General features: G+C 38.2%; 1 protein-coding gene across 2 annotated transcripts in view; it reads left to right on the top strand.

The window, feature by feature from the left end:
- shank3a (SH3 and multiple ankyrin repeat domains 3a) overlaps window positions 1–27,707 on the top strand; it is a 183,565-nt gene that overhangs the window by 9,521 nt on the left and 146,337 nt on the right. For both annotated transcript variants that reach the window (XM_068313426.1, XM_068313427.1), the window contains exon 2: window positions 10,121–10,222. The gene's annotated coding sequence lies outside the window, so the exon portion shown is untranslated. The remainder of the gene's footprint in view (window positions 1–10,120; window positions 10,223–27,707) is intronic.

Genomic DNA, 27,707 nt, shown 5'->3' with positions numbered 1-27,707 from the left:
CAAATTTCGTTAATTTTTAAGCCAGTCTGACACTAGCAGTTTTATTTCCCTGCTGGAGTGGAGACCCACAAGACTCATTCACCATGAGAAACCAGTGATGGGAAATGCCTCAAATAGTCACACATTGACTGTAGCTGCAATCCCCAAACGTTTTTGTTTAGTTATTTACTTTTTTTTTTTTGGGACGTGCTGATATAACAGACTTCACACCTTCATCACATTTACAGCATCAACAACAACATCTGAAAAAAAACGGGCTGACGGGTAGAAGCCATTAGGCTTGTGAAATTCTCGTCCCCCAGAGTCAACAAACACCTCTCATTACAATATGTTGTCAACAAACTCAGACATTAAATGTGTTCAACCAGTTCATCAATTGAATTTTGACAGACTTTCATATTCTAATCCACTTCCAGATATTAGTGTTTATCCCAGATATAACCTAGAGCATGACCATGTTTACATTCTTCCTAGGAACACAAGGTTTGTTAACATCATAGATAGTCAAAACAAGTTGACCCTGCCAGTGTTCTTCACAAGAATATTGTGATCCAATTCACCTCTTTCATCAGATAATGTTTATCCAAGAATTAACCAGTTTGTTACAGACACTTTAACAGTTACACATGCTATTATATTGTCAAAAGATATCAACATGCTCTTTAAAATCTAAAACTTAATGTTATCCCTCCCAGCAGAAACCCATGGGGTTTTTTTTGTTCATTAATCCATGCTTCTGACATTGATGATGTTGAATTGTTTTTCAACTATTCCATGTAATACTTGACGTATCCAAAAGTAGTGTAGAGCTCCCACGATTGAAGTGAGTCTCTTGTTCCGATTTTTGGTGTAGTAACAATTCTTGTCCATCTTTATTGCTCATATTTCACCAACTCCTCTGCACTCCTGATCACCATTGTTTTCATCTGCTCTGGAGAAAGCCCCCCTTTTTTGACGAAGATCTTGTAGTTGTTTGTCCAGGTGTTGTCGTTCAACCTATTTTTCTTCAGTTGTCGAGCTTTTTTAGCGATATCAGCATTCTTTTTGGTGAAATTCTCATTAATGTAGACATTTTTTCCTTTCAGTTTGAAGCCTTGTTTCAGAAGAGCAATTTTGTGTTTACGATTCTGGTGTTTTATCAGCACTGCAGGTGGTTTCCTACCTCCTGATGGTAATGGGTAACATGTCTCAATCTGGTCAGGATCTATAGTTATCTCCAGATCCCTCAGTTGAGAACTCACTTATTGCTCCACAGACTTGATGTCAGCACTGTGCTTAGTTCCATCACCTCTGGCCATAGCATGTGCGTAATTCCTCGGCTTGATTTTGATTCCAGTGATGATCACATCATTCATAAGAATGCTTTGTTCCAAATCATCCATTCTTTGTTGTCCCTATTCTTAGACAACAATTCTTCGGTGTTTTACATCCACGTCTTTCTGCATTTTTTTCAATTCGTGCTTCATTTCTTCCATGACGTTTAGCACCGGTTTTAGCTTTTCTTCCAACTTTTTATCAATGTTACTCCTTAATTAATCAAAGTCACTCCTCAACTTATCAAAATCACTCCATATCTTATCAAAGTCACTCTTTAACTCTTTCATAGAAGAGACCATCTGGTCTAGGGTATCCTTTTTTTTTTTTTTACCTTTTCCTCTCGTCATTTTTCAGAGAATCAGTGAGAGTCAGTATGAGTATGACTTGTCCAGATAGCGACAACAGGAGACAGAAGAAACAGGAGACAGAAGAAAGACGTCCGCTCCCGTTGAAAGTCAGAAGTAAATGTAACGCAAGAGTAAATCTTGAGAGAGGTGATTAAGCTCCAAAAACACACTAATGCACTTCAAGCACATCATGTGAACATGGGTACATGCATGATAGTAAATGATTAGTTCCCATTAGTTGCTACAGCAAAGATAAATATATTATTTTACAAATACACAACAGCAAATTTTATTTGCAAATTGGGTCAAGAGTTAATGGCCATGGAAGGCAATCCCGTTTCAGGGGATTACGAATGCTTCTTTTTTGTTTCCTGCTCTTTGACAAGGTGAGAGGTGAGGACGAGAAAGGAAGACAGATGGATGGGCAGGAAAGGAGAACAAGGCAATGGAGAAAGGAGAAATGTCAAATCTACTGCATTTAAAGTGAGCTTGGAAAGAAACACAAGTTACCATAGCGACCTGGTGAAAAATCTGCAGCAAGCAAGAATCAGAGCGAGAAAGAGAAAGCGAGAGAGATAGAAAGAGAAATCCACAATATTATGTCTCACTGTCATGGTCTTTCATAACATTATTTCGAATGTAGCAGTTACTTAATGACTGTGTTACGTGTACACCATGGACTGTAATTCCTGATTGTCATAATTCAAATTATTATTACTTTAATGGGGGCATTCAGGTTTCTACTGCTACTTCCTGCTTTCATTATTGAAGCATAGTCAAAGGTTAGTCAAGTCACCCATCAGCACACGGCTTCACTTACAGCACTTACATGGGTATAGTCTTTGTAAAGTGGATGTTAACTGGTAATCTGGTAGATGATATCATGCCCCAGTATTAATATTCTGATAATAACCACAGACTAACATGGAGGTCCAGTCACACACATATTAAAAATCAGCTTCACGCATGAATGCACAGGGCTTATAATACAATTATTTGGCAGATACGTATGTACACAAACACACATACACACGCACACACACACACACACACACACACACACACACACACACACACACACACACACACACGCGCTTGGACACGCACACACACACTGAAATAATTTGAGATTATTTGAAGATTTCCATTTTACCATTTAGAATTACAGCAAAAAGACTGACATTCCCAAAGCTTTTAAACCCACTGTGTAACTTTTCCTGCAGTCTTCCTCATGCTAGTCCACAGTCACTCTACTTATCTCAGCTGCTGCTGCACCACTGTGGTTCATTACTCTTATCTGAACCAAAAGGTCTTCAATATCTCCATAAACCTATCTGTTATTTTTATTCTTCTATGATTACCTGACTACAACGAAACAGGACTATGTAACACTGATAGAATGTCAAGATATTTAAAAGATTACTAAAAGCTATAGTGTAGAAAAATAAGAAGACAATAAAAACGGAATTTAAATTGAACAAATGGTCTCGGCTACATCCTGGTTGTGCACATACGTACATTCCTGGTTGATCTATCACTTTCTCTGTTTGAGTCCTCTGCAAATATCAAGCAACAACATTCCTTGGCAAGGCCTTCACCCTCTTTATCACCTGGGATCTGTGTGTTTGTGTGTGTGTGTGTCTGTGTGTTCGCGTGTGTGTATGTGTGTCTTTGTGGTTATGTGTCTGTCTGTGCTTCCATGCATGTCCTTCCATGTGTGTATTCTCGGTTGAGTTTGCCGAGGAGCTACTGCTTTGTTTGCATGTTCTGGTGTAACTCAGGAAATTTTCACTCAAAGTCTAGCTAGAGCAGTGAGACTTGCTACTTGGTGTGCAGTGTGTCTGTGTTTGTTTTTATGGACATTCATCTGGTACCATGTATGAAAGTGATTAAATGTATTCCCGTACAATCTCTTTTCTCTCCACTGCTGTTTTCATATGCATTTGTGACTGGCCCAAAAACTCAAAAACTGCCAGAGCGTCAGGGAGAGGACAGCAGGCAGACTGTATATGTGATTGGGATGAATGATTTTTTGAAATGATAATTACTTGATTCATGTATTGGTGACATTTTAAGAGAAAAAAATATTTATGCTAGTTATTTATGCCTTTAACATTTTTGTGAAGTGCTCTTGTGGTTGTGGTTTTGTTATCACCCATGTTTATTTGTTGTTTGTATGGTCAACAGTTTTATGAAAATACTACAGAATTACTTTCCTTGAATCTTTATGGGAGGATTGAAATTGACACCATCAGATTTTGGAAAAATAAGATCCAGAAAAATAATTTAAATGATTGGGTTTTAAAAATCAAGTTGTCGGAATTTATAGTCCCACGAATATGAGTTTGGAATTAGGTTTAATGGAATTACTATTGGCCCTTGTCATCATTTTCTAACACATTGGAATATACAGTATTCTTTAGGTTCCAGCATCTTGTCAGAAGCTCATGATGATCATGGTAAGTAATGCAATCATGTTAATCACTGACTGCCCTCAATTATGTAGCTGAGGATATAGTAATTAATATAGAATATAGCTATTAATAGTTGGTAATGATATACCAACCAAAAAGTAGTATTCTTGCTATAAATTATATCATTCATTCATTCATTGTTGTTTTCAGTCCCTTTTTACTGTTAACTGTTTAGTTTTGTGTAAATACAATAATACATAGAAATTATATTTTAAAAAATTACTGAAAGTAAGTGAAAAATGTAGCCGCAAGAGAGCACAAGGTAGTGTCTTATTGTGCTGGTCCCTGACAGATGAGGCTCGACAGGAATCTCCATGAACTATGATGTTTGTGGATTTTGATTTGAGAGCAGGGAACAGGTGGAGGAGAAGCTAGAGAGGTAGAGGTTTGTCTAGCCGCAGTAAGACACAGTACATGTGTGTGAATGAGAAGGACCCAAGTGGAAGAGTGAGGTTACAGGGAGAAGAGATCAAGAAGGTGGAGGATTTTAAGAGCTTTACAATTTAATTCCCTGAACCTTCTATAGACATGTCATATGTCATGTCATGTCATTTTTACTCTGAAATGTTTAACTCAAAATCCAGTGAAACGTTATCATTTACTTCATCTTGAATCTCATCTCTTTTTTTTTTGTTTGTTTCTGAAGTCCAATTATTCTTCATGCATAACTTAGAAACAAATCATGGGCTTAAAGGGCAATATGTAAATTATGAGATTGCTCCACAGGCATACACAGATGAGTACCAACCCCTCCGAGTCCTACCTGAATTTAATTATGAATTAGAATTAAAACCAGTGGAGTTAATTTTATGTTAATACAATTATGTTTTGAATTAAACCCTTTTTGTAGTTGCTTACAGATTCCACTGGAGCATAGCTTTGCCAGTGTTTACTGTATCCTTTTGTCTCAACAAACTGTCACTAAAGCCAATAAACAAAGATAATATGTGCTAACATCATTAAAACACATTCAAGTTCATGTGCACATGTAAACGGACAAGAACAGAACCACTCACGCTTTCTCTCGCTTCCTCTCTCTCACTGTGCGTGTGTGTGTGTGTGTGTGTGTGTGTGTGTGTGTGTGTGTGTGTGTGTGTGTGTGTGTGTGTGTGTGTGTGTGTGTGTGTGTGTGTGTGTGTGTGTCCTCCCTTATAACAGGGATAATTGCTGATTATCCACGGCATCATCAAACTTTAAGGCATCACTATGGGGTAGATTAGACAGACAACCGAAGCCATGATGATGATAATGGAAATGGAAACGACTCATCAACAGCCAGGGATCAGACCCTGATTACCGTCATTGGTCAGAAAGCACTGACTTGACATTGAAATAATAATATTGATTGGTCTACCTGGGTGAAGTGAAATAATTAAGTGGAATAGTTCAAATGTCCTCTCTTTTTATATCACTGTCTTTAGCTCGAGTACTATTTCAGTAGTCATAATTTCATATTTAGTTTTTCAGTCCAATCATGACAATTAAAAATGAGCGTTTGAGCGTCCACTACTTTTAATGTCTGAGAAAATGCCTCCACTGACAGATTGTTGGCAGTGTTTCAGGAGCACTTCCTCATTAGCCTTATTAAGCTGAGTCCTTGTTTAGTTAATTGTGATAAAAGCAAAAACTTGCTCATGAACGAGAAGCTGCCTATTCGCTAGTGCACCCCCACTCCCCCTTTCATTGTGCTATTGTGTTCATGAAAATCAGGGGCAACGGATAAGTCAAGCTTCATGAATCCTTCCAACGAACTTGTACTGTCTGCTGGTAACTTACTTTGTCTTCCTTTCACTTATTGTCAGTCATATTCTTCTCCTTTCGGCTTTTCCCTTCAGGGGTCGCCACAGCGAATCAGTTGCCTCCATCTAACCCTGTCTTCTGCATCCTCTTCTCTCACACCAACTACCTTCATGTCTTCCCTCATTACATCCATGAACCTCCTCTTTGGTCTTCCTCTAGGCTTCCTGCCTGGCAGTTCAAAACTCTGCATCCTTCTACCAATATATTCACTATCTCTCCTCTGGACATGTCCAAACCATCTCACTCTGGCCTCTCTGACTTTATCTCCAAAACCTCTAACATGTGCTGTCCCTCTGATGTACTCATTCCTGATCCTATCCTTCCTGGTCACTCCCAGAGAGAACCTCAGCATCTTCATCTCTGCTACCTCCAGCTCTGTCTCCTGTCTTTTCCTCCATGACACTGTCTCTAGACCAAACAACATCACTGGTCTCACCACAGTGAAACCTGTGATTTACCTGAAACTCTTCTATCACACATCACACCTGACACTTTTTTCCACCCGTTCCATCATGCTTCTTCACCTCTTTTCCACACTCTCCATTGCGCTAGACTGTTGACCCTATATATGGTTACATTTTATTTTGTTCTTGGCACAGGTAGTCCTCAAGATAATAACATTTATAAAAACGGATAACTGCTTGCCACAATATCTGACTGCTGTAGCTCCTTTTTCTGCTGCAACCCATGCCGAGCAGCGTAACATTAACAAACCATACAGTAGATTAAGATTTCACATCACATCAAAACAACTCAGTATATATAAGACGAAGTCTACAGTTTGCTCTGATGTCAAACTTCATGTGACTTTCCTTCCTTTCATCTGCAGCAATTTGTCCTATTTTATTTCATTTACATGTTGTTTTAATGTCCTGTAATTGTTACTGGTAATCTTCGGGATTTAGCGTAGTCATGGCATTTAAATGACCTAAAATGGGGATTACAGATTGACATTTAATAAATAACGACTTACAAACAATTCAGCGTACGAATAGCTTCTAGGAACCAATTGTGTTGGTATGTTGAAGACTAGCTGTATTTCTACAGAGATAGACAGGAAACTGAAGCCCATCAAATGTGTGACAGCAATTGCTCCAGCTTGTAGTCATGGCGGATTGTCTTTCTGTTTGATTAGTGTTTCAGTGTTCTGCATAACTGAACACTAAGCTGCAGATATCTACCTCTCTGCATTACACAAACACACACACACACACACACACACACACACACACACACACACACACACACACACACACACACACACACACACACACACACACACACACACACACACACACACAAAAGTCCAATATATGTACAGCAACAGCTGTTCGCACCCATCATCTCTGGCTATGACAAACTGCGGTGCATCTGGGACAAGGTGAACACAAAATAAACTTCTTTTTTGTTAATTAATTCAACTGATTGAAACAAAATTCTAAACACAACTGAGAGATGAGACAAAGACCAACTGTTTGAACAGGTACTTTCAAGCCATACTGCAGTAAATGGTTCACCTGGCCCTTGTGGCCCCACAGCAGCGGTTTTAGAGTGGGCACTTTGTCTAGTTTTGACCTTCATTTATCAGGCTGTTCATTCACCCAGGACTACACACTCTCTGATCTAGCAGGTGGAATGTAGGAATGCCTGATGATGGATCATCAGAGGGAGACACTCGGGTTTGTTTGAAACCAGAAGATGAATTCTGTGATTTAGTTTGCAATGTTTCCCTCCTCAAAACTCTCACTTTCTTTGCTGCTCAATCCCTCATTCCTTTACACTCCACCCTCTGACTTCAAGTTATCTTCTTCATTTTATCCACACATCCACATCCCAATGCAACCCATAATCGTCCTACTTTCTATTGCCTATTTTATTTTCCTCCTCTTCCCAAACAATTAATCAACCTCTCCCTACCAGGTGCATCTATTTCTATTTATCTCTCCACCTCTCTCTTTCTCATTTACATGCTGATCCCTCTTTATGCCCTGTGTCATTCTCTATTCATTAATTTGTTCTCCCCGTTTGTCTCTGTAGCAGCTGTGTGTGGAATATAAACTTCACACAGAGAGGATGTCATGTGATATTGTGTTTCCTCTTTGTACTGCGATGGCTCGTTATTCTCAATGAGATTGTTTCCATTGAGCGTGACAAGTACTGGTCAATATCTTCAGTATAGACACTCATCAACTGCCTTGGTCTCACTCTGGGGTGCCCCCCAGTCAATAGCAGTGATCATGCTTCATTTACATCTACAGTTCATTTACGTGACAGTTTGTATTTAGAATATTATACAATAATCCTCATGTTAGTCTATTACAACTTTACATCACGGCTGGAGCACTTCATCCGAAATTATATTTACATGCTTAAAATTGTGAAATCTTAATTGATGGAAAGACATAATAATCAACATGTTGATGTTACACAAAGCATTCATAAAACTGAAGTGGTGTATTTTGTAAAACTACACTGTCAAAATGTTAATTTTTACTGTAGTTAGATATGTACCTCCTAATGTCGGGTGGACACCAAGAAAACTACTATGATGTAGCTTTCAACAGGACTCGTGATTCTCTCTGCAGCTATTAAAGACGGAGCAATCACACCTTCCTTTAAAAAAAGGGATATATATACATATACATATATATCCCCTATATACATAAAATATATACATATAGAGTATATTGGTAGAACCCTCCCCATACTCGTATTAAACGACCTTCTATCTGTTTTACCTTTGCCCACCCTCTTGTCGCCTGTTTAAAGCACTTTTGTGTCTCATGGAAGTGCGGTGCGTTCCCAGACTCAGGGAAGGTAGCACACTTCCGGATGCCATCAGCCAAAAGAATGCGCGTACGGTATCACGTGACTACCTACCAAAAATCTGTAATGAGGGCTCTCTGTATGTTAGTTTGAGTGGTCTGGTAATTGATTTAACATTGGCTGCATTCTGATGCAGGACAATCCGTGTGTGCCGTGCATATACTAATCAGTGGTCTGTAACGTTTCACATGATACAGATTTTTTAGCTACTAGGTACTTTTTCTCTAATAGCAAATCTAGTAAAGGCAAGAAGTGCCGGAATTACAGTGGAATTACAGTGGAACTAGGATTAAGACTCAAACTTAATTTATAGATCGAATTTACTTGACAAAAAAATGCTGACATTATTTGTAAACTATTTGACATTGATAATTTAATATATTCTTTTTTCTTCTCAACTACAACACTTCATAGGACAAGAACAATTTCTTGACATTTTGGGATGCACCCTCTTTTCATTAATGTATGTGAAAGTTAAAAAAATATATTTTATTGGTCACCCTGCCAAGAACGGTGTGGGTGCACCAGGGTGTACCTTGCTTCTCACCTGAAGCCATCTGGACCAGGATCCAGAAAAAAAATCTAGGGAATGCCTCTACCATACTGAAACTGACCCTTATATTTATAAAATTGTTGTTCATTTCACCTGTATTTGTTCAATGAAAATAGTAAAAAATATGCTAAATAATTTTGACGTGGTTGTTTTTTTACAGGAGTTTATTTTCATCTCCTTTTAACTCTACCACTGTGTTTTCACTGCGAAGTTGCACCATTATCTTCCTTCTGAGGAGTTTTTGCTAAAGCCTTTAATCTCCTCCTCCTAAGCCTCCACTACTTTTCTGTCTTCTATTGTCACTGTAAAAAGGGCTTTTCCACTGTTTGCTGGACATCAGATCAGCAGTGATTTGGAGACAGGAAGAGAGAGAGAGTGCGGTGGAGAAGAGAGTAGAGGCAGAGGATGTGGACTGGAGGGCAGGAGAGGGCAACTCCTGCCAAGGCGACACAGGGGAATGTCTGTATTGGTGTTTGTTTTAGTGGCCCCATGTCTCTGAGCAGGAACAGTTTGCCACATAACAGATCTATTGCGGAGGGTCTTCTGCCAAGGCTAACATTGGGCCCATACAGACATCTGTCTCCATATACTGGCCCACTGTTCAATGGCCATGCACTCAACTTCCCCTCTCTGCTTGCCTTATGGAGCCAGCTGAGCACTAAAGGCGAAATAAGCCAATAAATGATACTCAGGGCATTTCAATCATTTCAGTCACAGTGAGCCATTTGAGAGGGTGTTGTGGGTCTTCTCATTATATAGCATTTAAACCGTATCATATTCTCACATATCCCGTCTCATTACAGGCTGCCTTCGGATGCAAGGTGAATCATAATAAAACACAGAATCAGGTCCATTCTTGATTCGTGACCTTCCAGCAACCCTACATCCACTCAGCCCTAGTCAAGGTCAGTCATGCTCATTCTTCTGCTCCGGAGGACAAGAATTAAAATTATTATCATTATTTTTTTATTTTATACACTGAATTAATCCCCGCAGGGAAATTAGTGGCACACTCTAGTTAGTACACATGCATATATATTAGTGCGTACAGGCCCTGAACACACAATGACACACAAGGAACCTGTACACATATAGGGGGGGGTAGAGTGGCAGACAGCCCCTTTGTGGACGGCACCTTCCTCAAGGCCTCAGCAGTGCTTCGGAGGTGAGCTGACACCTCCCACTATCAGCTGACACTCCAGGTGTTTTTGGGTGAGAATCGAACTGTCGATCTTGAAACATTGGACGACCTGCTCTACTGCCGGCTCTACCACTGAGCCAAGGGCCGCAATGCATTGCATTTCCGTTGTTGTCAAAGATACCATTATTATGCAAAGTTGTCACTCATTTCTAATTGTAGTTTATGAGGAGAAAATAATAACAGGTCACTGCAAATACATGCTCTAGAAGATGTATAATTTTGTGGTGAATATCATTCCTTATTAATTAATGTGATTAAAATTATTTTAAATGACTAGTTTGAGAGCTCTTTGTGTGAATTGCAATAATAGTTGGTTGCGTTTACCATTTTTCTGTTTTTCAAAATGTGTTTTAAAAGATGAGGATACACAAAGCCGCACACAGGTGACCCCTGTGATTTGTTGTTTTGTATGTAAAAACTATGTTCGCTGTTCATCCTTTCAGACACACAACTCACACTCTCGACCACTCACACAGTCAAACACTCATACAGACTCTGTGATTTGCAATTTCACAAGTGTCAGAGATGATTTTTCTCTAGAAGCTGAAAGATTTTCAACCCATATCCTTACTTTTGCCACTTTTATTAGAACCAAGCACCGAAAGAGGTTTTAATAAATGAGTTCAGCTGTTTGAGCTGTTTGTTGTTCCATTCATAGACAGTTATGCAACCTTCTAAAGACTGTGGCTATGAATCCCTGAAAGGAAACAAATCACAAACAAAGCATTGCCTAGGCAATGATGAACACAGCTTCATTTCCTATCTTGTCAAACTCCACTGCAATGCTGTATTTTAAACACAAGAATTAAAGACACAGAAAATCTGGGCCTACGGAAGATGGTCCTACTGTAAGCCGAGTATTTTAAGATGTGTAATTTGACCTTTTCAACACTAAAGCACAGATTGTCTGGACTAGCTTCACAGTCAAGCAAATGGGAATGGGTTTCCAAATCATCCTAAAGACCTCTAGGCCAGCTGTTAGCTTATTTATACCTAACCTTAACAATGAAAGAAACGTTCAGCATAAAATAGGCTGCCCAAAATATTTTATGATTGGGCAAAGAGTAGGATTGAGTCAGGCACTCGTTTCAGACAAGGATCCAGCAAAAATAACACATTTTTGACAAGTGCGACCACGATACGAGTAAAACTAGCCAATACCTTTTTTTTTAAAATAAACTTTGTTTAACTTTGTGTGAAAAAAAATTGCAAGAACATTAGGTGGTAAAAATAAATAAATAATTTTAAAACGTTTGATTATAAAAATTAAAAAAAAATTAAAATGAAAAAATTAGAAAGCTGTGTTCAATATGACAATTCTTGTTCATGCATACTTCGTAGTTCATAATTTCCTATTGCATGTGTTGTATTCATTAATGCACTTCATGTTCTGTAAAGAGTTTCTTTACTATTGTGATCAGAAGCATTGAATCTCAATTCTGAGGCTGTTCTGTAAACATCCATTCATACACTTAATAATATTCACGTTCTGAGTTCATAAAAAACTTGTTTTGTCAATAGTTTTCTTACTTTTGTGATCAAAAACATTGATTGAATCTCAATTTTGAGGCTGTTCTGTAGATAGTTTTAAAATAAACTATAGCAACATCTGATCAATCTATATCAATTTCACACTTAAAATGATGTATATTTAAGCCCCACCCATTTCCAGTTAAACCACACTCACTTCCGGTTTAAGCCCCGCCCGATGGTTGAACAGATACAGATACAGACACAGATAGTGGTGTACTCACTCATCCCTATTAAAGAGTGAATTAAGTGTGAAGATCTTGAACAGTAGCAGTGTGTTTTCATGGAAACACTCCCCCATCTATCAGATATCCCTGAAAACTACCCATTGATTTTATTCTGAAGTGTGTGATCAGTTGCAAGTGCTCATCTTTGAAGTCAGGGGTGATTTTTAAGAGCAGAACTTTGGAAGGCTTTGGATTTCATGGGAATTTGAAATACAGTCAGTCAGTCATCTTCAGATTACCACCGCGTGAGGTGGGGAACACTCTGGGCACAACGCTAGTGCACTGCGGGAAATACAAACAGTCCCCAAAAAATAGTTAAAGTCCCTATTTAAGTCACTAATTTCACTGGTTAACACTTCCATTTTAATTTACCGCAATAATAATTATTTAAGGAATTATCAGTGCAATATGTGCTTCACCCCTCAAAATTATTTTCAAGAAAAGGAAAAATGGAACTCTGCAGACCAATGTTCCCTCTAATTTTTAATGTGTCAGGACAAACCTCACAAACCACTGTGACCAACATCAGATGTGCGCACTGTGGGCACACACCAGTATCACACTTTAAAACCTTGGATCATAGAAAGATACATGGTTTATTAAAATAATGAAATTACAGTGGCAATTTTCACTAGTTTACTTTTAAATATAAGTGATTTGGCACACTTCAAATGAAAAAGACAAAAACCTTGTTCTTCATGAGTTGTGCGGTGTGTCATATGTGTGGGTCCTGCTTTAGCCATGGGAAGAGTGCTGCTTTGGCTGGTGAGGTTCAGTAGTGGCCTGGCTTAGGGTCCTATTCTGGAAGACATGATACATATATACGTTTATATCAAAATTTATTTTATGTGCAGCATACATTTCTTGTGCGCTGAGACTGTGCGAGCAGTGCAAAATTGCGCAGGTGCCCATTTTAGAGGGAACACTGCTGCAGACATATTCAACCCTTTCAACATTAGCAAACCTCTATTCAATTAGCTGCGCAATGCTCCCTTCAGAAGCGTGCGATTAGGTTGGCGGCCTATCCTGGTGCCTAAAAATAATGTACCAAACCTGAGGCAAAGTCTCAATCATAATGACCATGAATTTACAAAGCAAAGTAGATGTGAGGAGGAATGTTCAAAATAGGCTGTTTCAGACTGTGAGTCACACAAGGACAGTCCACCCGATCATGGAACAAACAGAAAAGCATCACACATGTTCAGTCACTGTCCAATCAGGATATCCCTGCATTCTGTGCACCTGAGCAACGGAAAACCGGTAAGAGAAAACAATCAGAAACTAAAACAGCTTTGAAAACATTCAGAGGTTTCAGTAATGGAAAGAGTGCATGAGTCACGTTGTGTAAATGCTATAGAAGTATCACCTATACTCTTTGTCATGATGGCAAGAAAGAAACCAGTACTTTTTCTGGAGTGGCAGGTAGCCCAAGGTCATTAAAAAATCCATTATAGTTGTTGAATTCATTTATGCCTTCACTTTTTCGAATAGGATGAGCACCCATCTAACCCCTTGTAAAAGAGAGGTCGTATAATTTGTTACTGTAGCATAGCCAACAGTATTCCATTGATGTGTAGAATGATTTTGGTGAGGCTTTACAGCATGATAGTAAAGTTATTATCCATTTCCAAAGTAAAGCACTTTCTTATCCATATTTTTGGATTTAGAATGAGACCATCCTGCTCTGAGAAAAACTTGTTTTAATGAGAATATAGGTCTTTTTTCTGTTTGTGCTGTGGGAAAGAAACAGTGTTTTGATGTTTGACTAAAAATTATTGATTCTGGAAGTTTCAATTTGTGATCTCTTTGATAACTTTACTCACATTGTCTGCTGCTATCTGCTTCATTGTTGACTCAGCAAAAAATATATTTATAGCTTTGTCTTCTCTCTCTATCAGGTTGACATCTTCAGGACTCAGAATTTTAATTGCCTAAAGTTTGAGCTATCTGCCTTTTGAATCTGTAGCATGAAATTCATTAAACTTTGTACTTTTTCTCTGCCATTGTTTGAACTTATAGGTGCTTATACAATCTCTAATAACTTTCTCAAAATGAAATATTGGAAGGCTAAAATGATCTCTAAAAATAACTACACTATAATCATTTTGTGTATCATATTGTTATGAATTTTAAGGGTACCTATATAAAAATTAGGTATGGTTGAGCATCTAAAAATGCCTACGTCCATGCTACTGACTTTCTCTAAGCTTTTTCAGGTAAAGCTCTTTGCAGTTTGCACACAGATCTTCTTAATTAGTTACCTTGTTAATCTGTTATCCTGTTTCCTGGCATAGTTAAGAGAGGAAGGATTGATGTCATTAGTCAGACCCACGAGAAGAGAAGTGTGAGAACAGATCACAGATCAGTAATAACAAAATAAATACTGAATTAATTCAAAATACATTTAACTTGGATCTACGTATATTTTTAATTCATTATAATCTTTGAAAAACTTTATCCAAGTTTTTTCGACAAGCTACCCATACGTATGTTCAAAAGTTTTTACCTCATAGTGACAACACAGCCTTCTTTTATGTATATAGTTTTGAATTTAATTGTTATTCTAAATAGTAACTGGTAAATAATATAGATTACTGCATTAGTGGAACAAACTTGGGCCTATATATGGTATTATTGTTATAACAAAAATCTTTCACAGTCTATTGTCGTGCCAACATCAAGAATTGATAAATGGGACATAAATTATACTTTTGAGTTTAAACTTGATGGCACCATCAATTGCTTTAATAAAAGCAGGGCCTGCAAACTTCATCTTAGGGTTTGTTGAGCCGCATTTTGTAATAACGGTGCATTTTGTAATAAACGTCCAAAATGTCATAAGTTATTACATAATGTGGCAAAATTTATTACAAAATGTGTTGGGGCAGTTTATTACAAAATGCAGTAGTTTAATACAAAATGCGGCTTTATTACAAAATGAAATGAAAAAGTTATTACATTTTGGACTATTTATTATAAAGTGCACCATTATTACAAAATGCGGCTTAACAGGGTTACTTAAAACACATTCCCCACAAACTGACAAACCTGCTGTAGTTGAGGACAAAACATTCTGACAATATTGCACAGAATATGTTGAGAATTCTGTTCTATTCAGATGTTATGTCCATCTGCGTTTTCACAGCCTAGATAAGTAAGAGTACTGAAGTACAGAGCTGGCAAGCAGTCTTTCCATCTATGTCTAATTTAATTACATGCCTTAGTTCTCTCCTCAGTTTCTGAGCTTTCCTCTGCGTTAGATGTCTCATTTGGCATTCCCTCTGCGTGCAGCCTTCGTTATCGTATTGCTATGGAGCACACTGACATTTGGCATACAAATATCAAGACTCAGCATTGCAGGTCAACTGCATGTTACATTAGAGGTCTCCCTTTCTTTGGCCCTTTTCCCCTGTCTTATTGACCTCAAGCTAGTAATGGACCTGAGGGACTTACAGGAAGCTGTCACTTAAAGAGACTGTTCATTCCTTACTGGTTTTCCTCTTACCTGTCATACTGCTGTATTTATTCATCTAAATCATTTTAAACAAGTTGCCAACTTTTGGAGCTATTGACTGCACAGATATCTGCCTTCTATTGTTTTGAGTTGAATTTGATCACTGTGTATTAGTGATGATGGAGAGAGGAGAGTGTGGGAGATTTTTCTCAATTGTGCTGGCGTTGTCATGAAATCTGTCATTGTAGATGTTATCAGAACCTGCCTTTGAAGCTATACTGATTTCTGCAGAAAGTACAGGCATCAGACAAGACTGTAAATTCATCATGATGGATTCTTTTCATGTTCCTTCCACTTTTAAGTGAATGGTACCCTTTCCTCTTGTCTGTGTAGGTTCTCATTCGCCCAGGTCATGGTAATCCAAAGTTGTTTAAATCAATTCGCTGGTCTTCAAGAAATTTTCTTTTAGAAGTTACACCTCTTATCCAAGAGGACACTCTTTCTTGGATGTCTGTTATTGATATGGTTACTGGTTCTTGTTCTGGGAGGCTGCTGTGGTTAGTTCTCAGGTCCACTAGCCACTGGGCATCAGTGTTGTGTGATGCTTCTCTTTCCCATATGCCCTTCCAGTGTTACTCCACCTCAGCTCTTGGTGGGTTGATTTAGCAAAAGTTGAGACTACAGCACCCCAACATTAATATGTTCTTGAAATATTTTGTAGTGTTAGTATTGAGAAATACAGCATTTTCTGCACTAAAAAAGCCGACGGTGCACCTCATAATCCAGTGTGCCTTATAGATGAAAAAAGTTTGAAAATAGACCATTCATTGAAGATGAGTTCTCAGATGGTTTTTATAATCCAGTGCGCTTTATAATCCAGTGTGCCTATGTATGTTTTTCTTTTAATAGGCCATTCATTGAAGGTGCGCCGTATAATCCAGTGCACCTAAGAGTGCGGAAAGTACTGTTTATTGGTGGAGGTTTCAGTGTTTATTTCTGAATGCAAGAATATTTGGGCAGGATTAAGATAATTTTCTCCTTTTATTTATGATTTTTAATTTTCCTAAAAAATTTTTTAGATGGAGGCAATTGATTCGTGAGCATAAGGGCGACCCCTGCAGGGAAAAAGCTGAAAGGAAAAGATTTGTAATTCTTATCTCCAGCTTTTGGCACAGATAGAAAATTTTTAACTGAAATACTTTGAGCTGAAACCTCAAGAAGGACCCCTCTCGGCCCGCGTCTTCCGACTCTCCTATTCAAAAAGGTCATCATCAAGCATATGCTATAAAAAATAAAAAAAATAAAAATCTCAAGTGGTATGGATCTATTCATGTTTCTCTGTGATTCTCTTGCAATGTCTCAACAATTAAAATTAAAAACATTGTCATTTGTCCCAGCCTGAATCATACAAATCAGTTTGAGATAGCTAGACCTCTTTTCTCTATTTGTTATCCACCTGCCTTGAACACCATCAAAACATTGTCCAGTTAAACCTACTCAACCAAATTTGTATTTGCAAAAATACAAATGAAGCTTTACTTTAAAATTATTTTATTGTCAAAATCAGTTTAAGTCAAGTGATAACAAAGTGTCATCCTTTGACTGCATTAGCACAGTAAAGCCTCTTTGAGAAGGGGCAGAATTAGTAACTCAACATTAGTGGCTATTGAGGTGTTATTAATAGCCTGTGGCGAGTTGGGATGTGGGCCATATGGGTAGTCTTGATCCTATTACCTCTATTGCCTCCACTGATGTGTGCCTGTTTTCAGATCCTGCTGTCACACAGTAACACACATGGCCAGGTTTGGTTTTTCTTGTATTAACCTTGAGCAGTTCTGAGACATTTATGCCGGTCCATTCAGCGACCATAACTGAGCATAGTTCATAGTATGTGTCTTCAAAAAAATCCTTAGAGACTTGCAATTTTATGATGTGTCAGTGTGCTGTGCTGTTTTTGTTAAACAGTATATTTTTGTTAATCATTATATCTACTACCTACAGTATATATCTACAATAACATGACAAAATACACTATACTGTACATGTAACGCATATGTTATGAAAGCTACCCAGTGTGTGACCAAGACTTTCTTCTTCTTCTTCTTCTTAAATGTCCTATGCACTTTAGTTGATGATCACCTCACTTTTGCAAACTTCCTGATATAATGCACTTATTTTTAAATTGTATTTCCTTTTACTTATTGGTTTTTAGCGTTTTTGAAGCACTTCAGTACTTTCATCTAATGAAAAATTGTAAAATGTTCTGAATGTGATTGAAGTGTTTTTGCAAAAAAATCTTCTTCTTCTTCTGAAGCACTTTAATGCTTCAGCATAACCTTTAGCAAATTTTGAACACAAAATCGAACACAAATGTTTAAGGTCCTTCACATAATAAAATATAATATATAAACTTTACTTAGACATAATCATTAATCAAATTATTTGTTCATACTGGAGAACTCGCACTCACTCATGCTTCAGTGGACTGTTGAGTGAATAGACTATTTGTCTTTTAAAACATGCTGTTGGACATGGAGGCAAAGTTCATTGACATTTAGGAGGAAGGCCGATACTCCAAGACACCAACCAGGACATTGCCATCTTCATCAGACCCACTGTCAGCAATCTGTTTTATGCAGCTTCCAGCCACTACACTCTAAAAAATGTTTAAGGACCTAGTAAATGTGACACTTATATATAGTTATGAATGCTCAATAAAAATTCTGAATATCATCGTGATGAGTATTTGATTTGACTACATCAAAATTAATTAGTAAAACTCCAACAGGAATATTTGTGTGAAATAGACACGTCTAAATTAAGTTTACTTACTTAAAATAAAGTATCATTTGACTCACAGATTACATGGTTTAAATATTTGTAATAATAAGTGTATTTTTCACCAACCTTTTTGAGAATATATTAACAAATATCAGTTAGATTTAATAAGTGCAATTATTAAACAAGTCAACTCAATTTTATTGGAGATGTAACTAGCAACTGAAAGACATCAAGTAAACAGAAAGGAACCGATTCCACCTTTTTAAGATTTTGGGGCGCCGTTTTCTCACTCTGGCAGTGGCTCAGTGGTAGAGCAGATGTCTTAAAGACAGATCACCCAACCATCAGTGGTTCAAATCCTGCTCCCGCCAGGACATCCCTCAGAGTTTGATCTGACAGTGGGTGGTGTCAGCTCCACTGCCAAGGCACCCTCGAGCAAAGTGCTACCCCCCCTCAATTTGGGGTGCAACCCCCCCAGATTCAGTTACATTTACTCAATTTCTGTAGGTAATTGAATCAATTCGTTCAGATGTAGTAGAAAATATTGCCTAGATTTTACTCATGACTCAGGTTTTGTTTCAACAGATTTGAGAGCTTTCATATCTACTCAATATTTGTAAGTGTAAATATGTTTCACTGTTTGAATTAGGTAACATGCCGTATTATTTTTTAGAGTGTAGCTGCCAGTTGCTCCTAATCATTATGCAAAATGTCTTTTGTGTGCAGAAAGTTAGGAGTGCAAGAGCAAGAGCAATGCAAAAGGTTTGTATACAGTCATAATGAAGGGAGCAAACAGAAAGAGGATGAGTAGTTGTTAAGCAGTTTTAATAGACTGCTAACCAGTTATTCTCTTTTTGGATTCACAGACTTAGGTTTACATTACAAATTAGATCAATGGGTTAATACATGAAGTGTGAACTTATCGATTTCTGTCTCTCCATCTCCCTGCCTGACATTTACTCTTTGACTTAGTCACTGTCCAAAGCATGCAAACTGGACTAAATTCATACAGGCATTTTAGGAAGAGTTCCTCTCCATCTTGTTTGATTCTCCCTTTCCTCAACACTTTTTCTTAAGAGTCTTACTGATTCGCAGACTCAAGGTCATTTTTTGTCAGGCTTTCTGGCCTCAAAGTAATGTGCTGTGGTTTGACATTAAAGACACATTTGTTTTCTCAGAATGATGACAAAAAATTGTACTTGATTTTTGAAGTTCCTCTGCTGGAACGACCAGCAGATGCAACTCTAAGAGTCTTTTTTCAGTATTTGAATACATTTTTTTCTCATACAAGACTCGGTCAAAAGGAGGTGAAGAATTTCCCTCTGTGGAGTTAATAAAAAAACATCTTAAAATATCAGAGACTGTCATGAATGGGAACAAAAGTCAAAATAATTAAAGATTGAGAAAATGTAATAGCAATTTCCAGTGGTGTATTTGTTCTAGTTCACATGCTACCCAGAGGTGGGTGATACATCCAAAAAAATAATATAAGAATGTCTTTTATCACAATCCAGTATCTATATTGCAATTTGTTTTGGATTTGTAATTCTCTACAGACAACAGTATAGACAACACAATGCAAACTATAGAGATGTGTCACTGGTTTTAACTCTTTTTCTCAACAAATGCACTGCTTTGGGTTTAATAGGTAGGAAAAGATCCAACAAAATAATTTATAGGTTTTTTTTCTCGTCATTTCACACACAACTTTTCATCTGTTATGAGAATGCCAACCAGTACTCATAATGTACTATATTTTATTCATTCACACGGTTATTCAAGAATAATTCCTCACATTTTAACCAAACTTTGAGCAATTTGGCGTTATTTACAAATTTCAGATACATTTCATCAAAGCTCGTCACTTATTGCTTTGTGATATTTCAAATAAATTATGCAGTCATAAGCTTATTTCAGAAAAAAGATAAACAATGGACACATACTTCTTGCTGTTGGTACAGTGGATGTGTCCTCATTTGATTGTTCTCATCCTATTATCAACAAAATTGTATAAGAAACTGTCTGTAATGGTGAACCATTAAAAAGCAGGAGTTGTACATGCAAACCAAAAGATTACATTTTTGTTTTACAGCGACTGCATAAAATATTTAGATGATGATCAGTAGAACAAACACAAAGAGAGAAACAGAACTGTATTGCAGCAATCGTGTGTGCAGTTAGAGACCAAAATGGGTATTAATAGAAAAGAGTATAATTAATGCAGCTCCTGTTTTTACAGCACCTGGTTTACTACTCCTGTCACACTCAAACCAATTGAAGGGTCTGACCCCTTCCAATGGTAGCCAGTTATCTTAACTCTCAGAATTTATCATTTCTGATGAAGGTAACAGCTGACAGTTAATGCAATAAACATTGACTAGATCACCATGAACACAGGCAGAGAGCTGTTACTATGCCACATTATCCTTACAGCAGTAATATTACAATTAACATTGTCATTGACTTCAGTAACAGGTAGAAACAAAGAGCAGATGATAATGAGGTAGAATATGAATGCTTCTGAATATGGACATTAACATAATTTAAATACAACTTTGTCTTCCTTTGTGGGGTGAGGATGGGCCAGCTGGTATCACTCCACTGGCATACTGAAAGACACCACAAATATACTCTACTTTTTGAATAATAAAGGACCTGAACTTCAACTCCGAGGCCAATTGCTCCAACAGCACCGTTTGAGTGAAGGTCTGTTTTGATCAGCATAGTGGAAACTGAGTGGAAAAAGCTGCCCTTACGCTGACAGTTATTTTAACCATCCCTCTCTTTCCATTGCTCTCTCTCTTTTCCCATCCTCTGGGCTGAATTAATGAGAGAGCAGCATTTTACAAGATGAGCAAGTGCCTCAACACGGTGAGTGTTTATGAGGGTCAAAGCAGGTTGTTGCTGTCCCGTAGGGGCTATGAGGATTACACCAGCAGACCATTTATGAGATGCATTAATTTCTGTTAAAGGCCTACACAGCACCAAACAAATTTCACAAAATTATACCTCCACAACCTGAAATAACTTCTGTATTATGAGTACTGGCTGGATCAATAAATGGCATAGAGGCCGTGAAGCCTTTCTGCATCTGTACCAGTTTCTGGGACACATTACTGAATTATTCTGCTGCATTATTTTTTTCCTTTTGTCATTACTGACCCTCCTGTTGTTCTTGGTTGCTTCCCTTTTCTCCAAGCCTTTTTAGGCTTGGAAGTGAATCCACTAAAACCTTATCTACACAAAATCTGCCACCTCAGTCTATGACTGTTCCTCTAGGCTACCAGCCTTTATCTGTCAAAATTAGGCTCATATCCACATACTGCATATATCCAAAGGAATGCCTAAAAAGGCAAGAGAACACAAATACAAATATACAGTATATGCTGCAGCATCAAGGTTTGCAAAAGTGATTCTTGAACTCCCATATCAGTAGAACATTTCACGCTTTTATCTGTGCAGTTTTGGAACTGATTGCTTGAACACTTTGCAACAAATTGAAAAGTGCAGCTTTATTAGGACATTTTATGAAAAGATGATATGCACAGATTCATCAGATAATATGTACATATGCACACGTCAATTCTAAGGGGTAATTGCCATTGGCCAAGGGTATTGACACCACCAAGGAATAAATGAATGCAGACACACACACACACACACACACACACACACACACACACACACACACACACACACACACACACACACACACACACACACACACACACACACACACACACACATATACACAGTACATATATACACACAAATACACACCCCTTGAGGAAAAAAGACAGACTATGAATCATAAGGGCTTGTCCTCAAAAAACCCCTTTAACTTGCATATTCATATTTCGGAGTATATGAGGTGATACAAAACAAACTAAATGGTGTGTGTAAGTGGATCACAGGCAGTGAATGAAGTTAGAAAATGGAGAAGGGAAATATGCAGATGTAAAGTGCACAGTATGTGTGTGGGAAACAAGGGACTATTGGGTAATGATGTTGAGCACGCTCCAAAAAATTACAATGACTTGGATCAAAAAGGAAAGTGCAGATGCTTTCACGTCATCCCATTCAGCCCGACTGCGGACGTTTGGCAGACAACTCGTCAGTTAATTTAGCACACAAACGACTGCTCAGAAATACACCACAGCTTTAACCATGTGAAAAAGGCTTTCCTGCACACTGGAGACAATCACAGTGGTAAACTGTGCCATACTCCTTTCCTGTTAATTTCACATTTTACTATTAAAAAGGACATTTTCACTTCATCCACTTTAAACGCTAATCAATGGTTGAGTCAACAGCGATCGATAGGTAAGTTGGTGGGTAGGTAGGTAGGTAGGTGGGTGGGTAGGTAGGTGGGTAGGTAAGTAGGTAGGTAAAGGTTGTGCGCTTACATATATTTATAAAGTACGTCCTTAATCACAACTAAATAGGCTCTAGGTTGGGATTAAGTAAGATCTAGATTAGGATTAGGATCCCATAAATGCAACCATCATTGTAACCTATTTCTTTGTTTGAGCTCTTCCATGAAAACCATAACCCCCTCAGATACTGCATACAGATCTCTGTCAAGCATATCTGTATCACGTATATCTGCATTTGTGACACAGATGTGTTGTTCTGTGTTTCTCATGCATTCATACTACTGCTCTTGTTATATTGTTCCTGAAATGCCCAGATGTTTGCATGGTAAATGTCTGGCTCAGTGACTGCGGCAACTAAAAAACAAGGTCAGGTTTGTAATGCAGTTCTGAGATGTTCCTTGCTCTTTCATGCATTATATATTTGATACAATCCTACCTTTTTACAATTTTTTTCTCCCTTTTTCTGAGTGGTGAGTGTGCTTTGTGAATCAGAAAAAAGGCATTGGACGCAGCAGCTCTTAATCCACTACATATGAGAAAATAGGAATCATTTTCTGTGTTGGCTATTAAGCTGAAGCACTGCATTTCCACATGCAGCCAAATGCACAGACATACACACACATATAAACACAAAACCTCACAGGCACATACAGTATGTACAAAAACACACACATACAAATGCTCACGGATCTCTGTGAACAATGGAGTGAAGGTATTAGGTCATTATCGGAGCTTTCGAAAAATGAACACTTCATCTCCAGCCAGTCTCTAGAGGCTATTGATTACCCTTAGCCCCTGTAAATTTGTGTGTTTGTGTATGTGTTCCTTTTAGTTTCAGGGCATATTCCGTGCTTTTCAGATATTTGTCTTTTTTTTTTGTAGAAGTGTCAGGTTTCACTGAATAGCGGGGACGTTGGTAGCAGCATTGCTGCTGCAACACATTGCTCAACACTATGTTGACTTTTTGTAGCTTTCTGCATACAAAATGTACTGCTCACTTTTAGTATAAGTAATGGTGGGATAAGTTTGGTAGAATACACTTTGAATTAATTTGTAATGTTCATGATGTCATGACTTGCATACATTTTAACTGTCATTATTGTTTAATAAACTTTGATACATGTCTGTCTATGAGCCACTAAGTAGGAATCTTCATTTTTAATAACTCTCTTTTGTCAATCTTATATGCTGTAGCCAAGGGATAGCCAATGAAAGACAAATCATTAGTGAGAAATCATTAGGGCAGCCAATAAGTATCATGGTACTTTACAACTTGTACTTTACTTTACTTGTACAACAAAGGTTTGCACGGTGAACTCTGTAAGTTGCATTTCCCTTTGTGTCACACACATGGCTGAACACAGATCAGGATGAATGATCAAAGAGAACAATATATGCAAGTGTTTGTAGTTATGAGCTGTATATGCATCAATTTCTTAAATTTTTATCCTGCATAAATGTACACACAAAGTGATAAGGTTACAGGGAAAAGAGATCAAGAAGGTGGATGATTTTAAGTACTTAAGGTCAACAGTCCAGAGCAATGGAGAATGTGGAAAAGAGGTGAAGAAGCATGTACAGACGGAATGGAACGGGTGGAGGAAAGTGTCAGGTGTGACGTGTGATAGAAGAGTTTCAGCTATAATGAAAGGAAAGGTGTACAAAACTGTGGTGAGAACAGCGATGTTGTTTGGTCTAGAGACAGTGTCATGGAGGAAAAGACAGGAGACAGAGCTGGAGGTAGCAGAGATGAAGATGCTGAGGTTCTCCTTGAGAGTGACCAGGTTGGATAGGATCAGGAATGAGTACATCGGAGGGACAGCACATGTTAGAGGTTTTGGAGATAAAGTCAGAGAGGCCAGACTGAGATGGTTTGGACATGTCCAGAGGAGAGATAGTGAATATATTGATAGGAGGATGCTGAGTTTTGAACTGCCAGGCAGGAGGCCTACAGGAAGACCAAAGAGGAGGTTTATTGATGTAGTGAAAGAGGACATTAAGGTTGTTGGTGTGAGAATAGAGGATGCAGAAGACAGGGTTAGATGGAGGCAAGTGATTCGCTGTGGCGACCCCTGAAGGGAAAAGCCGAAGGAGAAGAAGAAGAATGTCCATGCGTGAAAATCCCTGAAGAAAGCCAAAAAAGGCATGGAACATAAACTTGGGTTTTTCACCCTGCTTGGAACTGGCGTCAACATTAACAACAAGTGTGAAGTGCAATCTAAAACTTGACTGCTCTAGCCTTCATCAATGCAAATTGAAAATTACATCAAAAACTGTTGTGCAACTGCATGATTGATGCTGATGATGGCAAGTGCAGAGCGATGCTCCTGTGACATAGTTGACGTCATCTATGTTTTAATAAGCTTCAGTTTGCTTCAGCTACAGTCACTGAAAAGGTAAAACCCATTCTGCGTGCAATCCACAGAATACGGTAGATTTTTGGAAGCCATTACGGGTGAAAGTCAGCAGCTCGAGCAAACTCATGGACTTTGATGGGAGATCAGGGACATTCTTCAGCTCCTGCTCAAGCTCTTTGCCATCCACGTCTGAGTGTCCCTTGAAGTGCAGTGTAGTTTGCAGGGTCTCACATTCTCTTTGGAACTCTTTGTCTGGGAGGTTTCTGAAATTACAGACCACTCAAAACTTATCTCTCACATTCTGCAGTGTGGAAAATGTTTCCTGAACAGCTGACGCTGCAGCATCAACAACACCACTGAAAAATGTGACCACCAGCTTCTTCAGAGCTTCACTTAAAGGCTCATCAAATGCTTTATAGGAGACGTGACACTTTTTGAACCTCAGTCTCTTCTGTTACAGAACAGCCTCAACATTCATTTCTTCACAGATATCTTTGGCTGACATCTGTGCTGTCACAAATCATGTTGCCTTGTAGCTTTGAAGATCTTTCTCAATTCCATTGAGAAGACTGACTGCTACACCAACTTGCATGCTGGGAGACTGCATCAACTTACTTACAGGGTGTGTCTACCTCAAGATGTCATTCCACACCACTCTACACATGCTGAAACGGTAGAATACCACCTCCTCCGACAAGGGGTCTTTAGTTCGGGGCTGATCACTCTTCACTTTACTGTCCCACCTTGTGTCAGTCCACATCGTCAAAGTAATGCCCACATATTTTTCAGTGTAGCCCATCGCTGAGTCGAAATTGAAAACAGGGTGAAAAGCTTGTGTAAGATGCCAAAATAGTTCATGGCATCAGTAGAAACCTTAAAAGCATCAGCCACAACCAAAGTCAGGGTATGAGCCCCACATGGCACAAAATGGATTCATTTGTAGAAGCCTTGGTAGTGTTTACAAGTGTAAATGGCAAAGCAAAAAAATACACACGTCCCCCCTCCCCCCAACGCACACACACACTCACTCATAGCAATCTGCAAGTCTTTTACTTGCATGCTTCGGCAATAATACACACACAAAAAAATACACACACACACACACACACACGCTATAAATAAAGGAATTTAAATTTTTACACAAGTGATGAGAAATGTGGTTCTGCACCTCTATTGGTGGCTCTGATTCCTTTATAATTTAGCAATGGCTACACAGCACGTAGCTCTGACTGTATATTATGTGATAACCACTCCCCTACCAGCTAAAGTCCTCTGAGTAATGCTCTTTCTTGTTTGCGTATTGTAGGAGAGTTTTCTCCTTGGCAAATATCAATATTTTTTCAGAGTTGCTTGTCATAATGAAGTTATTTTCAACCATGCTTATTATTCCCAGCCTCATGAACTATCCAGCACACTGGGCTGACTGCCATGACTGTCATTTCAATGAAAAAGGCAATACATCAGCTGGGGTGCATGTATGTGTTTGCAACTTGCAAACACGTGTCAGTTCTGTGAGTCAATGTGTGAAGTTGCAGTACGTTCACTATATTTCTCATTATGGTTAAAATGGTCTCAATGGCTTTGCGACTCTGCTAAAGTTAAAGCAAAACATTAATAGTTCTTGGTCTGGTACTCTGTGGCTTGTAGTGGCCTGTAGTTCTTAGAATGACTTTTTTCACACCTATTGCACAGTGCAGTCATGTTTGATAGACCTCTTTCTCTGTAGCTTGGCTCCTACTGCTGCACTGTAATTACTGCACTTGGCGGAGAGTCACAACACAATGACAACAGATAAATTTGGGTGTGGGGAGGGGTTGAATAAAAAAACCCCCAAAGGTTACAGTAGGTGTTGTAAGGAGGAAAACATACTTTACCAAACAAAGGTGGCAGAATTTATGTTTTTAGATCTACATGTGATCATAGTGTATATGTGATACTGGAATTCCATCTATATGATAACTGAAGTCATGTTTGTATTCTCTCTTCATACAGAATCAATACAACAGTTCAGATCTGTACTTCAACCCTGTACATCCTCGACATTGATATTAATTCAAAAGTTATACCAACAACAACAAACATGGCAGCTGCTTTAATAGTATGTGATAATTTACCTAGTAAATTCAAAGTAACTATTGTTTTTTTTAAAAATATATACTGAATTAATCCCTGAAGGGAGATTAGTGGCGCAATCTACTTTGTCACATGCCTATATGTACAGTGCACCCTCGTTTTTTGCAGTTAATGCGTTCCAGGAACAACATGCGATAAATGAATTCCGCGATAAAGTTTTTTAATTTTTTTAAATTTTTAAAAATTTTTTTTAAAGTGACATACTATCTTAAAATTCAAGGTAATTTAAACATTTATGATCCTCCCCATTACCCATATTAAACCACCTTCTATCTGTATTACATTTTCCCACACTCCTATCGACTGTTTAAAGCATTTTTGCATCTCACGC

The sequence above is a fragment of the Antennarius striatus genome, chromosome 4 (genome assembly GCF_040054535.1).
Source record: "Antennarius striatus isolate MH-2024 chromosome 4, ASM4005453v1, whole genome shotgun sequence".
Taxonomy (NCBI): Eukaryota; Metazoa; Chordata; class Actinopteri; order Lophiiformes; family Antennariidae; genus Antennarius; species Antennarius striatus.
The sequence above is the reverse complement of the archived record's forward strand: the minus strand, read 5'-3'. Positions and strand labels throughout refer to the sequence as shown.